The following is a 16,585-nucleotide window of genomic DNA, read 5'->3' on the forward strand; positions in this document are numbered from 1 at the left end:
CTTGGGTAGTGTTGCCAGAGAGCCATGCAGTCTGAGGTCAGCTCCTCAGGCCGCAAGGTCACGTCGTCAGTGGTTATGGCCAAGGCCCTGTGGTCAGTGCCCCGTGGTCAGTGGCTCAGACAGGATTCCCTTCCCCAGTTCCTGCAGGCCGCCCAGGTCACCGTATACGACTACTACCAGCCTTGTAAGCAGGGATCTGGGGGTCACATGTATCCCCCAAGAGGACTGAGAAGAACAGGGCCAGGAGGAAAGGATGAGGCGGGGCCAGGACGGGGGTTTGAGGCGTGGCCCAGAGGGGGCTGGGCACTGGGGCAGCAAGAAGGTTGCTAAAAGGGACCGAAAGGGATGTGGTGATAAGGGGCGTGGCCTTCCTGGGTAGTCAGAGCTGTGGGGAGTCTGGAAGGGGATGGGACGGAGAAGTGACCGGGCAAGGCCCGCAGGGCGAGAAGGGAGGAGTCTTCAAGGGGGAGGGGCCTGAGGAGAGAATGACTGGGCAGGGCCAGGTGGGGAGAGGGGCGGGGCTTAGGGGCGGAGCCAGGCGGTGATCCGGCCCCCAGGAAGGCGAGCCCAAGCCAACCCCACAGCAGTTCGTCCCTCTTTCAGCTCGGAGGTGCGGCTCTCGCTTCTACCTGCCCACAGAGCACTCTTCCATGCGCAAGATCTGTCACCAAGATGTGTGCAGATGTGCAGAGGGTGAGGTCCTGGAGACACCGAGGCCAGGGCTGCCAGGCTAGGGACCCAGGAGCCCTGCATCACCTCCTGGCTGTCTCTTAGGGCTGAGTTTAGACCGAGAGAGATCGTGAGATAGGAAGACAGAGAAAAGGAGACCCAGAGACAGAGACTGTCACATACGCTCAGGCACAGCCAAAAATGGAGCGAAACATAAAGAGACTCAGATGGGAGAAAGAGACCAGAAAGAGAGCTAGAGGAAGACAGAGAGCACCCTACAGAACGGGGTGGGGGGGGGAGGAAGCCCCCTCCCTCGGTGCAGCCCGAGCCGCTGACCGTCCAGAACGGTGCCCATCTCTGAGGAAGGACAGCGCCCTACTGAGACAGGAGGAGCTCCAGGCGGCAGCCTGTGAGGCAGGCATGGACTTCGGTGAGTGTGGGAAGTGGCGGGGGGACAGGAGGAGGTCCACCTGCGGGCCAGATGCCAACGGGATACCCTCCTGCCCTTGCTTTCCCAGTGTACAAGGTCAAGCTGGAGTCTGTGAAGGCCTCCACCTCCAATCCCTACATCTACTACAACGTGAAACCCCAAGCCATCATCAAAAGTGTTGTATGTCCGACGGGGCAGAAGAGGCAGGGTGGGGTTCTACCCCGAGGGTCCCAGTGGGGGAAAGAGCCGGGCCTGTGTACATTCTCACCCCAGGTTTTCTCTCCTCCAGGTACAGACTCTGCCCTGGCCCTCGCCAGGAGGAAATTCGTCTCTCATGCCACCTGCCATGACTCCCTGGGGCTGCAAGAATGAGAGACATACATCATGGGCCACACATCAGACCTGTGGAGAGTCCAATCTCAGTACGTGGGGGACTCCTGCTGTCCCAGGACTCAGGCATGGTCCCCTTTTCCCATCCTGGCCCAGTCCCTGGTGTCAACACCTCCTATTAGCACCTGTCACCCAACAGCAGGAGTCCTGGGTTTCGAGGCTGCCCTGAAGGGAGGTGCAGACTGTGCACTGAACAATGCCAGGGAACACCATTCACAAGGAGATGTTGCAGATGTAGACATAGATTCGGCTTTCCAATAGGGGGCCATAAGGACTCAGAGGAAGGGGCGCCTTTTCTGATCCCCAGCCATGTGGAGGCTGGGGGACCCAAGAGGGCCTGCTGGAGTGGACATACAACGTGTGGCTGTGGGAGGCTGCCAATCAGGACAGAGGAGCAAGACAGGGAGGACTCCACGCCCCCAGGGCACCAGGCTCCCCTCACCCTCCTTGCCATCTCTCACCCACAGTTACATCTGTGTCCTGGGCAAGGAGACATTCCTCATGAATTGGCCAGCAGAAGGGGATGTGGGCAAGAAGGAATTGCTGAACCAGCTGGAAGGATTTTCAGAATACATGAGCACACATGGCCGTGAGTCCTAAGACTCTGAGGTGCCTGCTGCCCTCAGGTGGTTGTTCCAAGCAGGCCCAGGCCACTGGGCTTAACCCCAAATAAAGAGCCCCGCACAACCTGCCCTGCGATCACGTGGACCTGCCTCTTCCCTCTCCCTCCTACTCCATTTCAATCACACTGGCCTCCTTTGTGTCCTTCCAACACCCACATTGATTCCCACCTCAGGGCCTTTGCACTCACTGTTCCCTCCACCAACTACACCCTTCCTCCAGATATCTGCATTGACGGAACCCTTCCCTTATTTGGACTCTGTTTAAATGTCACTTCTGGGGCACCTGAGTGGCTCAGGCGGTTAAGCTTCTGACTTGATTTCAGCTCGGGTCATGATCTCGTGGTTCATGAGTCCGAGCCCCGCTTCGGGCTCCACGCTAACAGTGCAGAGCCTGCTTGGCATTCTCTCCCCCTCTCCCTCTTTCTCTGCCTCTCTCCCACTCTCACACACATGTTCTCTCTCTCTCTCTCTCTCAAAATAAACAAACTTTTTAAAAAAGTCACTTCCTCAAAGATACTTGCTTTAATGACATATCTAAACTAGACCCCCTTCTGTCACTCTCTCTCCGCTTACCCTGTTTCGTTCTCTCAACAACACCTATAAATATATCGCATGTAACAGTTATTGGTTTGATTGTTAAATAGGCATTTCTCCTGCCTTACAGTGTCAGCTCCTTAAAACCAGGGGTCATATCTGTCTTGTTCACTGCGATATTCTCAGTTCCTACAGCAAGTACTGGAACAGAGTAGGTGCTCACGAAATGATTATCTAATGAATGCATGAGTTGATGGATGAATTTGGTGCCCATGCTGTACCTGGTGCTGACTGAAGGTTAGATGGGGAGCCCCAGGCAACTGGGGAGCTAAGACAAGGGGCAGGGGAAAGCAAATAAGTTTTATCAATGTGGCCTGGGATGGGACTGAAAGCTCTGCCAAGCCAAGGCAGCAACCCACGTGGCTCCAGGAACCCCCAAGAGTGCTAGAGGGACTGCGAGGCATCCAGAATGCCTCGGTCTTGGTGTGTCAATGAGGGACTGAGATGAGAAGGAGAACCAGAAAGGCGGGCCTGGGAGGTTGCTGGGTGAGCTGACTTCATAAAAGGTTTGAAATACCAGGCTAGAGGGCTTGGTCATTATCAAGGGTAGTAGGGAGTCACGGAAGATATGTGAGCAGGAGAGGAACTGACCAGCCCAGCTGGTTGATGGGTGAAAACTGAGTTGATGGCAGGAAATCTGGGGAGGAGGCTGGAGCTGTGGGGCCACAAGAGAGCATGGTGGCAACTGCCTGAGTTCAAATTCTGCTTCCACTTCTTCCTGACTGTGTGACCTTAGCATGATTACTCACCTCTCTTTGCTTTGGTTTCCTCATCTTTTTTTTTTTTTAATGTTTATTTATTTTGAGAGAGAGAGAGCATGCGTGCAGGGGAGGGGCAGAGGGAGAGAGAGGGAGAGAGAAAATCCCAAGCAGGCTCCATGCTCAGCATGAAGCTCGATCTCACAACTGAGGCATGACCTGAGCCAAAATCAAGAGTCGGACATTCAACCGACTGAGCCACCCAGGCACCCCGGGTTTCCTCATCTTTAATTACTTCCCAGAGAGTAATTGTGAGTGCCAGTGTATAGTAAACATTCAATAAATGTTCACTGGCCTTTCAGTGAGGAAGACAAGAGGCCATGGGAGAGAGCGGAGTTGCTAGAATCCACAGGTTAGAGAGAAAAGCAGGTCAAACAACTTCTGCTCAAAGCCCTCCCAAGCTCCTATCACTGAGACACCAAAGCCCTCAAGGCACTGCATTGTGGCCCCATCACCTCCCTGACCCCATGGCTCCCCACTCTCTACCCCACTCACCCCAGCCACACTGGCTTCCCCTATGGTTCCCCAAAACTCCTAGCTCTTCCTTGCCTCTGGGCTTTTGCATAAGCTGTTCCTTCTGCCCAAACACTTTTCCCATGACTTCTTTCTCTTCATCCTTCCAATCTCCACTCAGAGAGGCCTGCCCCAGCCACCCTGGCTAGCTGAAATTGGACCTTTATCTCTCCCCCCAACCTGCTCGGTTCCTTCAGGGTAGATGCTACAAGGCATAATGCAGGGGAGGGGCAGGGGAGGGGCATTGACACACCAAGATCAAGCCATTCTGGATGCCTTGCAGTCCCTCTAGCACTGGGTTCTTAACTTACGGCTTTGTCGTCTGTCTCCCCTACTGGGCTGGGAGTCCCAGGAGAGCAGAAAGGATGTCTGTCCTAATCACAAATATGACTGCAGCAGCTCGCACAAGGCCCGGCACATAGTAGGTGCTCATTTTGCTGAATTAATGACTGAATACACGAAAGAGTGAGAGAGAAGAAAGGGAGGAGGGGGGAAGGGAGAAGGTAAAGGAAGGTAGAAGGAAAGAAGCCAGCAAGGAGGAAGCTCAGTTCATGGCTTGTTTCTGTACAGCCCTCAAGCTAAGATTTTTTTTTTTTTTTTACATTTTCAAAGACTTAAGAAGAAGAATGTATAACAGAGATTGTATGTGACCTGAACAGCCTAAAATATTTATTATCTTGTCCTTTAGGGGGGAAAAAAGTGCCTACCCCTGAATTAGTCCCTTAGTTATCTATTGCTATGAAACAAATTACCCCAAAGCTTAGAGGCTTAAATGGTAAGTATTATCATTCACAGTTTTGGTGGGTTGGGAATCCACAGGGAGCCAGTGAGCTGCACGATTTGGGCTTAGGGGTCTCTCACAAGATTGCAATTAAAATGTCAGGTGGGGCTGTTGTCATCTGAAAGTTCGGCTGAGGCTGGAGGAGCCACCTCCAAGGTAGCTCCCTCACGTAGCTGGCAAGCTGCTGGTGGCTCTTGATGGAAGGACTCAATCCCCGGCCGTGTGGACCTCTTCACAAGGTTGCTTGAGTGTCCTCATGATATGGCAGCTGGCTTTCCCCAGAGTGAGTGATCAGAGAGAAAGCGCAAGGAGGAAGCCACAGTGCCTTTAAAGATCCAGCCTCGGAAACTGTACAGCATCATTTCCACAACATTCTATTGGTCACACAAGGCAACACAATTTAGCGAGGACAAGGACTACAAAGGGCATGACTCTCAGGGGTCCCTGGAGGCCATCTTGGAGGCTACCAACCACCGACAATTAGTGACAGAGTTTGGGATTTGAGCCCAAGCAATCTGGTTCCAGAGTCTATGCACTCAACACCATGCGCAGATGTCTCTTGATATCAAAGGACGGGCCCATTTTTTAAACAGGGTTCATTTTTTAGATAAGTGTTAAAGTTACAGAACAATTGAGAAGACAGTACAGAGAGAGTTTCTATATACCTCTGCAGTTTTCCTATTATTAACACCTTACATTACTAGGATACATTTGTTATAATTAGCAAACCAAAATTGTTACATTTTTGTTCCCTGAAATCCACAGTTTAGATTTCCTTAGTTCTCCCCCAATGTCCATTTTCTGTTCCAAGACCTCATCCAGGACACCAGATTACATATACCCATCATGGCTCCTTGGGCTCCTCTTGGTTGCGACAATATCTCTGGCTTCTTGGTTTTTGTGTCCCTAACAGCTTCGAGAGAACATTGGGCAGGGAGATTGCATGATGACCCCTTATTGGGATGTATCTGATGTTCTCTCATGATTAGAATTGTGGGGTTATAGGAGGAATATTGCAGAAGTGAAAGGCCATTGTCACATCATATTAAGGGTATATAAATCAACATGATTCATGACTAATGATGTTGACCTTGATCAGCTGGCTGAAGGGGTGTTTGTCAGGTTTCTCCACTTTAAAGTACTATCCCTGCTCCCTTTTCCATAAGGCAGTCTTTAGAGAAAAGCCTCTCTACCAGTCAATACTATGGGGAAGTTACGTTCCCCTTGCTTGAGAGCAGAATATCTACATAAATTATTTGGAATTCTTCTGCACTGGATACTAGTCTCTTCTCCCCCGTGTATTAATTTATTCAATTGGACTAATTGGATTATAACCCAATACTACTTGATTTTTTTAAGTTTATTCATTTTGAGGAGAGAGAGCATGTGCAGGGGAAGGACAGAGAGAGAGTGAGAGAGAATCCCAAGCAGGCTCCGTGCTGTCAGCGCAGAGCCCGACATGGGGCTGGATCTCACAAACTGTGGGATCGTGACCTGACCCAAAACCAAGAGTCAGACGCTTAAGTGACTGAGTCATCCAAGCACCCCCAATACTACTCGATTTTTTTGCTCAAAGTATCCTCTTTGGGGCATGGGGAGATCTTTCAGATGGGGAGATCTTACTTACCTGTAAGTAAATTTAAACTTTCACATGTACTACTAAATTAGATCCTCATAGCATTGGCAGTATATATTTTCATATTTTCACTGCACCATAGATTGAGGTCTCTATTTTTTACTGAGCTGAAATTCACATAACATAAAATTAACCATTTTAAACTGTATAATTCAGTGGCACTTAATATATTTACAATATTTGGCAATCACCACCTCTCTCCAGTTTCAAAATGTTTTTCATCACTCCAGAGAAACACTCTGTTCCCATTAAGTAATCACTCTCCATGTCCCTCTACCTCCCATCCCCTGGTAACCACTAATCTGCTTTCTGTCCCTATGGATTTGCTTATTCTGGATATATCATAAAAGGGAATCAGGCAATATGCAGCCTTTTATTTCTAGCTTCTTTCACTTGGCATGTTTCCAATGTTCTTTGTTCTTTGTCTCTTTTATGGGTGAATAATATTCCATTGTATGGGTACACAGTATTTTGTTTGTCCATTCATCTGTCCATAGACATTTGGGTCATTTCCACCTTTTGACTGTTGTAAATAATGCTGCTGTGAACACCGATGTGCAAATACCTGCTTGAGTCTTCTAATCCCTGAACATATCCTGGGATAGATCCCACTTGGCCATGGCATACAATCTACTTAATGTGAGGTTGGATTCAGTTTGCTAGTTTTATTCATCTACTAGCCCCTGTTCTCCTGGATACCTGCCAGCTCCTGGGTGAGAGTTCTCCCAAAGGGCATTAACAGCTGCACATGCTGAGAACCAAGGAGACGCTGAAGGAGAGAATGGAAAAATGCGCACGCCCTCTTGAGGGAGCAATTTGCATTGCATGGAATTGTCCATAACAGGTGCAATTGAAACCCACGTAAACCAAGGAAATGGAAAGCAGGGCACTAAAAGGTTACACATACAAGCATAACCTAGATACAGATACGTATCTACCTATGCACATATATAAATATGCAATTCCTCTCTCTGAGGCTGCATGAAGTTCCAACCCTACTTTTCTCTGCACATTTCTTTCATTCTTAAATCATGTCCGTCACACATGAACAGTGTAGATTTAACAATTAGTAAAGGTTGTTAGCTTAATCACAGAAACCAAACAACTCTGGCTAATTTAGCCAGAAAGTTTTATTTAAGAGTACTCAGGAGCTGGGCACCTGGCTGGCTCAGTAGATGGAGCATGATGGCTCTTGATCTCAGGGCTGTAAGTTCGAGCCCCACACTGGGTGTAGAGATTACTTTAAAATATATACAAAAAAATTAAAAAGAATAAAAAAGAATACTTAGGAGCAACAGCGGGCAAATTAGGCAAGAGACGCAGGCAAAGGAGGGGGCAACCCCTCCAAAAGCAAAGCCTACTGCGCGCTCCACTGCCCTGCAGAACAACCAGGACAAGGACCAAGGATATGTATCCAGAACCCTCTCGCTGCAGACCTCGCTGCCCAACCCATCACCTACGTGACGAAGGCCTTTGACTCCTCGTGCACTGAACCGTGACCCTCGTGAGTCTGAGAGCCGCAGCATGCAAAGTACAGGTATTACCGCTTGCACGGGGAGTTCTGCCGGGGGCGGGGCGGGGCTGAGTGCCAGCAAAAGGACGTCTGGTGCGCGTTTGAAGCAGAGATGTAATGGACAAGAAACTACCAAGTCAATCATGAAATTGACAACATCACCCACGAAAGGCTGACAGCCTGTCCCCAGAGGGAAGGCGAGAGCTACAGGCAGAATTGTCCAAGCAGCTGAAGCAGTGCATCCGGGGGGCCCAAGGCCTCCCAGGGCGCGACCACTACCTTGGGACCCATTATTCTGCCAGGAAGCGCCTGGCAAAGCAGAAGCAGGGCATGCTGGCAAAGGGAAAAGCAGCTAATAAGGCCGGTGCCGAAGGCAGCTCCTCCAGCGCCCTCAAATGACTATTACCATTACTGAAATAAAAAGTGATAAAACCTGAAGAAAAAATAACAATGCGGGAGAAATAGACGAAATACCCATACAACGGAATAGTATTCGGCAGTTAAAAAGAAAAGAAAAGGAAAAGGAAAAAAAAACCCTGCAGTACTGATACGCTACATAGATGAACCTCGAAAATGTTCTGAGTGAGGGGCACCTGGGTGATTCAGTCCATTAAGCTCCAGACTTCAGCTCAGGTCATGATCCCGTGGTTCGTGAGTTCAAGCCCCACATCAGGCTCTGTGCTGACAGCTCAGAGCCTGGAGCCTGCTTCGGATTCTGGGTGCGTGTCTCTGTCTGCCCCTCCCCCGCTCACGCTCTGTCTCTCCCTCTCTCTCAAAAATAAATAAACATTTTTAAAAACCAAAATAAATGAATGAATGAATGAATGAAAAGTGCTTATCTGTGGGGGCAACTGGCTGGCTCAGTTGGTGGAACATGAGACTCTTGATCTCAGGGTTATGAGGTCAAGTCATACATTGGGTGTGGAGATTACTTAAAAATAAAAATAAATAGGGGCGCCTGGGTGGCTCAGTCGGTTGAGCGTCCGACTTCAGCTCAGGTCACGATCTGGTGGTCTGTGAGTTCGAGCCCCGCGTCGGGCTCTGGGCTGATGGCTCAGAGCCTGGAGCCTGTTTCCGATTCTGTGTCTCCCTCTCTCTCTGCCCCTCCCCCGTTCATGCTGTGTCTCTCTCTGTCTCAAAAATAAATAAATTTTAAAAAAAATAAAAATAAAAATAAAATAAAAATAAATAAATAACAACAAGTCCCTATATGTTACAGAGACATATGCAGTCAAATACTCTACCCCTGAGCTATACCCCCCTCAGTAGAGAAAAATATGAAATTTTGATAGATGAAATCATATGATGATTTAGGATTTCTTTAAAATACTCCAGCCCATGGGGCACCTGGGTGGCTCAGTCGGTTAAGTGTCCGACTTTGGCTCAGGTCACAACCTCAAAGTTCATAAGTTCAAGCCCCGCGTAGGGCTCTGTGCTGACAGCTTGGAGCCTGGAGCCTGCTTTGGATTCTGTGTCTCCCTCTTTCTCTGCCCCTCCCCTTCTTGTTCTCTCTCTCTCTCTCTCTCTCTCTCTCTCTCTCTCAAAAATAAATAAACATTAAAAATTTTTTTTCTAATACTCCATCCCAGGGGTTCTGGCTCTCATCAGGATGGAAGGAGCAGTCTACCCCGTCTCACCCATGAATGTACAAAACGGCTATCTGAGGACTCTGAAGAAAAGATGGATTAAGAGAATGTAAGGACAAGCCACAAATGGGAGAAAATATTTGCAAAACGCAACTCCAGTAAAGGACTTGTATCCGAAATATACAGAGGATCAAAGAATTCTTAAGATTCAATGATAAGGGGGGCGCCTGAGTGGCTTAGTCCATTAAGCTTCTGACTCTTGATTTCGGCTCAGGTCACGAGGTCACGGTTGGTAAGATGAAGCCTGGAGGCAGGGTCCACGCTGACAGCACGGACTCTCTCTCTCTCTCCCTCTCAAAAGAAATAAGTAAATAAACTTAAAACAAAAAAAAGAATGGGTAAAATCCAAAGCACTGACAATATTGGGGTGCCTGGGTGGTTCAGTCGGTTGAGCGTCTGACTTCGGCTCAGGTCATGATCTTGCGGCCCGCGAGTTCGAGCCCCACATCGGGCTCTGTGCTGACAGCTCAGAGCCTGGAGCCTGCTTCAGATTCTGTGTCTCCCTCTCTCTCTGCCCCTCTCCTGCTCACACTCTGTCTTTCTCTCTCTCTCTCTCTCTCTCTCCTTCAAAGACAAATAAACATTTGAAAAAATTAAAAATAATATAAAATTTAAAAAGACGTGGAGGAAACAAGTGGAAGAAACCGTACGAAAAGGTTATGCACTGTATGATTCCAACGAGGTGACTTCCTGGAAAAGACAAAACTATACAGACAGTGGAAAGATCATTGGCTGCCAGGGGTTGGTGAAGGTAGATGGAAAGGGATGCCTAGGTGGAGCACAGGGTTTTTTTAGGACAATGAAACTATTCTGGATGATCCTGTAGGGGTGGATACATGACATTATGCATTTGGCCAAACCCACAGAACTATACAACACGAATAGTGAAGCCTAATGTAAATCATGGACTTTACTTAATAATAATGCATTTGTATTGGTTCATCAATTATAACAATTGTACCATAAAAATGCAAGATGTTAATAATAGGAGAAACTGGGGTAGGGGAAGGTACATGGGAAGCCTCTGTATTCTCTGCCCAATTTTTCTGTAAACTATAAATGCTCTAAAAAAAAATTAAGTCTATTTTTTTTTTGAGAGAGAGAAGCGGGGCTTACCCAGGGCTCGTGTTGTTTTTTTTTTAACCCAAAGTGGGGCACATATTCACCCAAAGTGGGGCTCGAGCTCACCCGCTATGGGACTAGAACTCATGAACTGTGAAATCATGACCCAAGCGGAAGTCAATCACAACTGAGCCACCCAGGCGCCCAAGTCTTTTTTTTTTTTTTTTTTTTAAGTAAGTGGTAGCAGTCTGGATGAGGAAGGAAACCACAACTCAAATTGCCACTAAACCAGCAATGATTTTGTCATTATTTTCCTCTGGTATTTCCCAGCCTAGACTTAATGGCAGCCCAAAACTCAGAACTACTCACTAGGGGAAGACGAAAAGAATTCTTTACACACACACACACACACACACACACACACACACACAAATGCAAAAAAAAAAAAAAAAAATCCTGGTCTGATGAGCAGGCAAGGAAGACCTATAGGTCATAGAGAATGGGTGCTGCACACATAGGATAGATCCAAATAGCACTGCAATGGCTTTGAAAACCAGACTGATATTAGAACCACATCTTGGAGAAAGTGGGTTGAAACTTGCAACCTGAACCTGAGTTGCTTGCCTGCCTGCCCAAACAAAATATCAACATTCTCCGTAGGATTTAAACAAGATCCAGCATATCACAATTTAACATCATGTTATATATAATATCCAAAATTTCCAGAATTCAATCCAAAATTACTCAACATATGAACACGTGCGACATCCCTAACCACGCACAAAGGAAAAGAAAATCAGATGGCAACCCTAAAATGATGCAGATGTTAGAATTATCAAATACTTTATTTTTTAATTTTTTAAAGTTTATTTATTTACTTGAGAGAGAGAGAGAGAGAGAGTACAAGCGGAGGAAGGGCAGAGAGAAGGAGAGACAGAATCCCAAGCAGGTTCTGCACCATCAGCACAGAGCCCGATGCGGGGCTCAAACTCATGAACCGTGAGATCACAACCTGAGCTGAGATCAAGAGTCAGACACTTAACCGACTGCAACACCCAGGCACCCCTAGAATTATCAAATACTTTAAAGCAGTTGTTATAACTATACCTGAGAAGTAAGGGCAAACACTCTTGAACTAACAGAAACAGACTAAAGCCTCAATAGAGAAATAGTTGTTTAGAAAAAGAACCACATAAAAGAAAAGAAAAAGAACCACATGGAAATCTTGAAACCAACAATAACCAAAATTAATAATTCACTGGATGGGCTAAGTAGCAAGATGGAGATGGAAAAGGAAAGAGGCAATGAATTGGAGGGTAGGGCACTAGAGAGTAGCCAATCTCAACAACAGAGCTGTGGGATAATATTAAAAGGTCCAAGACTCCTGTCATCAGAGTTCCAGAAAAAGAGGGGAAAGAATTGTGGCCCAGAAAAAAATGTTTGAAGAAGTAAGGCTGAAAACTCCCCGGAGTGGTGAAAGATACAAGCCTACAGCTCCTGGAGGGCAGAGATGTTTGTCTATGTTCCTCACTCCCAGAGCAACGCCTGGCATTCGGCATTTAGTGAATGGACAAGACCCCCATGATGTGCGGGAGCATCTCCAATAGACCCAGGGTGGGCACTTGGGAAATTGCCTTGGAATAAGCTGCCAGTGAGCTTCTGATGCTCCAGGAAGTTTGAGAACTCCTAGCTCAGCTCTTCCTCCTTCTCTCACCCAACTCCATGCTAAAGCTTCTTACACCCCACATAACACCTCCTTCTGGAACATTGGCCAGATGCTCCCTCCTCCGCCAGCCTGGACGTACATATGGAGCATTATGGTAGTTTCTTGAGGCCCCTAGGGACCCCTTGAAGGCAGAGTGGGTATCTCCAGTGTGGCTCATTCTCTCATTTATTTATTAAACCCTACAATAGGCACGAGTGCCATGTTCCCATTTTACGGATGAGCAAACAAAGGGCTTCAGGAGGTTCAGCCATGGGCTCAGGGTCCCCCGTGAGTACGTGGCAGAGAAAGAGAGGTCTTGGGCTCTGGTCTGAGACTGCATCTTGTAACAAGAGTCAAAACATACACTTACTGAGCACCTGTTACATGCAGGCTCTGGTCTAAGCACTGCACATGCACATTAGCACGCACATTAACACGTTTTCTTCTCCTTGCGACTCTTTGAGATGGGGACAGTCTTCTTCCTGTTTTGTGAGTGAGAAGACAGAGGCACTGAAAGGTTGCGTATCTTCCTGGAGTTCCTGGTAACAAAGTTCCGCTTTCAATCCCGAACGCTGTTTGTTCAGATATCCAGACATGTTTGTTTAAGTTCCTGTTTTTCTTTGAATATCACCACGATGAAGTCAGAAACATAAGTAGTTCATTGTGATGAGCACCGAGTGCTGTATAGAGGTGTTCAATCACTATATTGTACACCTGAAGCTAATATGACACTGTATGTTAGCTAACTGGACCTTACATTTAAAAACTTAAAAACAAAAAAGAAAAAGAAAAAGAAAAAGAAGTATTTCAAAGGACAAAGATCTGGGGAAAATCTACATCAGATTTAATGGGAGTTATCCCGGGGCAAGGGCAATGAGTTACTGCCCCTTCTTGTATTATTGTTATTATTTTGAATGACACTTGAGGACATCCTAGCAAAAAGATTCCCCAAAAAGCAGACATAGAGAAAAGAAAACGTAGGGGCCCCCCTCGGGAAGCCCCCACCATTTTCTCCTCCCCAGGAACCAGAACTATTCAGTTTGCTTATATGTCCTGATGGCTCCTTTCCTCCATGCTTATGGATACCCCAATGGTCACAGACAAAATTATAACTTAAGGTTTTATTTTTCTGTGTAGACAGATTTCCTCTTTCCAAATCAAACATTTCTTAATGCTTAACTTTTTTTTTTTTTTTTTTTTAGAACAAGCACACTACACTTTTGTAATCAGGAAAAGAAAGGGCAAAGTGTCCTGTTTTGGTGCAGAGAGCTAGCCACAATTTCTGAAATTTTAAAATGGCAACTATGACGAGATGAAGTCATTTGGGATGGCCCAGACCTCAGGGTCTGGTGTGGGTACTTCACACACTTTCCCAATACTTTCCCTGTCAGTTTCTGGAACATGGGATCAGTGATTAACCCTTGCATGTTTCTGCTGCCAGGAACAGAGACAGGGCCACCAGGCAGAGGACTGTCTTCCCACAGGCCACACCTCAGAAAAAACAACATAAACCAAGGTGGTATGGAAATAAAAATAGCTACATGCCTCTTGGAAGGTTACTATTTGCTTTGTATCCTCTAAGCACAATCCCATGGCATTATAAAGCAAGTTGCATTTACATTTTCTAGCTGTCCCATTAACAAGGTAAAAAGGAACCAGGGAAATTAATTACGATAATTGTATGTAGCCCAGTATATCCAAAACATTATCACTTTAACATGTAACAAGGTAAAAAAAAAAAAAAAAAAGCCAGGAACAACGTGGATGGAATAGAGGGTATTATACTAAGCGAAATAAGTCAGAGAGAGACAGATATCATGATTGCACTCATATGTGGAATTGGAGAAACTCAACAGATGAACACAGGAGAAGGGAAGGAAAAATAAGATAAAAACAGAGAAGGAGGCAAACCATAAGAGACTCTTTAAATACAGAGAACAAACTGAGGGTTGCCGGAGGGAGGTGGGTGGGGGGATGGGTTGGATGGGTGACGGGCATTAAGGAGGGCACTTTTTGGGATGAGCACTGGGTGTCATATGTAAGCGATGAATCACCAGCTTCTACTCGGTGAAGCCAAGACTACACTGCGTCTAACTTGAATTAAAAAAAAAACAACCCAGTGATGTGTTGTTTTACCTAAGTCTTCAAAATCAGTGTGCGTTCACCACTGATAGCACATCTGGATTAGGATCTGCCACATATCAAGAGCTCAGATGCCACATGTGGCCCATGGCAAAGGTCTACATGGCTTATCTAAACTAACTCATGAAAACTGTACAACTCTATTCCCCTTTCAGAGATGGGGAAACAGAGTCCCAGAAAGCCTAAGGAAGAGTTAGCCATTGGCTCAAACCCAGACTGGTTCCAAAGCGTACCCCCTTGCCCTTTCTACTCCCCGGCCTCAATCCCAGCTTGAAGGAGTGTTGTGGTCAGCAAGCCTGCACTCAAGTCCCGGCAATGTCGCCTACTAGCTGGGTGTCCTGCATATTCTGCTTAGCCACTCTGAAACTCAGATCCTTCATCTGAAAAAGGGACAGTGATGCTGAAGCCAGAAGGTGGAGGGAAGATGGAGTGGCTGAAAGCCCTGAAGATACCACCCCCACCCCCACCCCCCCGAGACCCTGGCGCCCAGCGCACCGTGGGTACATCCAGGGAACCTTAGCCACTGCAATTTTTCCACTTCCTGAAGTGGAAATTTGAGTAGAGCCCCAAGCAAGTTGCCCAACCTTCACACATAAAGCATTCTTGGAAATGTGTTTAAAGCTGATTTCGCAAAACTCAAACAATAGATTTCTGTGCTGTAAAGGACATCACATTTACTAAGGAGTCCGCAAATTATGAAATCTGAAGCTACTTTGCATCTCTTAGGTGTCATTGTCAAAGATGGACTTACATGTAATTTTTTAAAGTAATTGGATTTATCTTATTGCGTATTTTTTGGTTCTGCTTACATAAGTGATGGGTGCTTATTGCAAAAAAAAAAAAAAAAATGCAATTGTTACAGAAATATCCAATGTGGAGAGGCGCCTGGGTGGCTCAGTCGGTTGAGCGTCTGACTTCGGCTCAGGTCACAATCTCAAGGTTTGTGGGTTCAAGCCCTGCATTGGACTCTGTGCTGACAGCTCAGAGCCTGAAGGCTGCTTCGGATCCTGTGTCTCCCTCTCTCTCTGCCCCTCCCCTGCTTGCACTCTCTCTGTCTCTCTGTCTCTCTCTCCAAAGTAAATAAACATTAAAAAATAATAAAATAATAATTTAAAAAACAGCATGCATAATAATTCGGGTGCCTGGGTGGCTCAGTTAGTTAAGCATCCAACCCTTGATTTTGGCTGAGGTCATGATCTCATGGGTTCATGAGTTCAAGCCCCACATGAGTTCTTCTGCACTGTCAGTGTGGAGCCTGCTTGGGGTTCTCTCTCTCTCTCTCTCTCTCTCTCTCTCTCTCTCTCTCTTCTCTCTCTCTGTCCCTCCCCCACTCAGGCTCTCTCTCTCTCTCAAACAAATAAACTGTAAAAAAAAAAAAAAAAAAAGGCATGCATAATGCTTTAGTATGTTTTGCCAAAGTGCCCTCCCCAAAGGTTTTACCAACAGATGCCCTTACTAACAGTTTGGAGAGTTCCTTTCCCCCCCCCCCCCCACCTCTGGGCACTGCTAAATTTCTTCATTTGGTAAAACTGGGGGGAAATTGACTAGATTATGAAAAGCACACACATTCTCCCAATAAGGAGGATGGAACTGGAGGGTATTATGCTAAGCAAAATAAGTCAGTCTGAGAAAGACAGACACCTATGATCTTACTCGTATGTGGAATTTAAGAAACGCAACAGATGAACATAGGGGAAAGGAGGGAAAATAAGAAAAACACACCCATGCTCCAATTGTGTCCATTTTCTCCACAATTAAACTGGTCACCCAGGGGCGCCTGGGTGGCGCAGTCGTTGGGCGTCTGACTTCAGCCAGGTCACGATCTCGCGGTCCGTGAGTTCGAGCCCCGCGTCAGGCTCTGGGCTGATGGCTCAGAGCCTGAAGCCTGTTTCCGATTCTGTGTCTCCCTCTATCTCTGCCCCTCCCCCGTTCATGCTCTGTCTCTCTCTGTCCCAAAAATAAATAAATGTTGAAAAAAAAAAAATTAAACTGGTCACCCAGCTTATGCCTCAAAGGCTTACGCCTCAAAGGTTCCGGCTGAAAGTCAAGAGCTTCCCTTCCCTCCACTCCCCCCGCCGCTCACTAAGCCCTTGGCCATAGTGGCCTTTAGCTTCCTGTAATGG

This window comes from Panthera onca, chromosome A2 (genome assembly GCF_046562875.1).
Source record: "Panthera onca isolate mPanOnc1 chromosome A2, mPanOnc1 haplotype 2, whole genome shotgun sequence".
NCBI lineage: Eukaryota > Metazoa > Chordata > Mammalia > Carnivora > Felidae > Panthera > Panthera onca.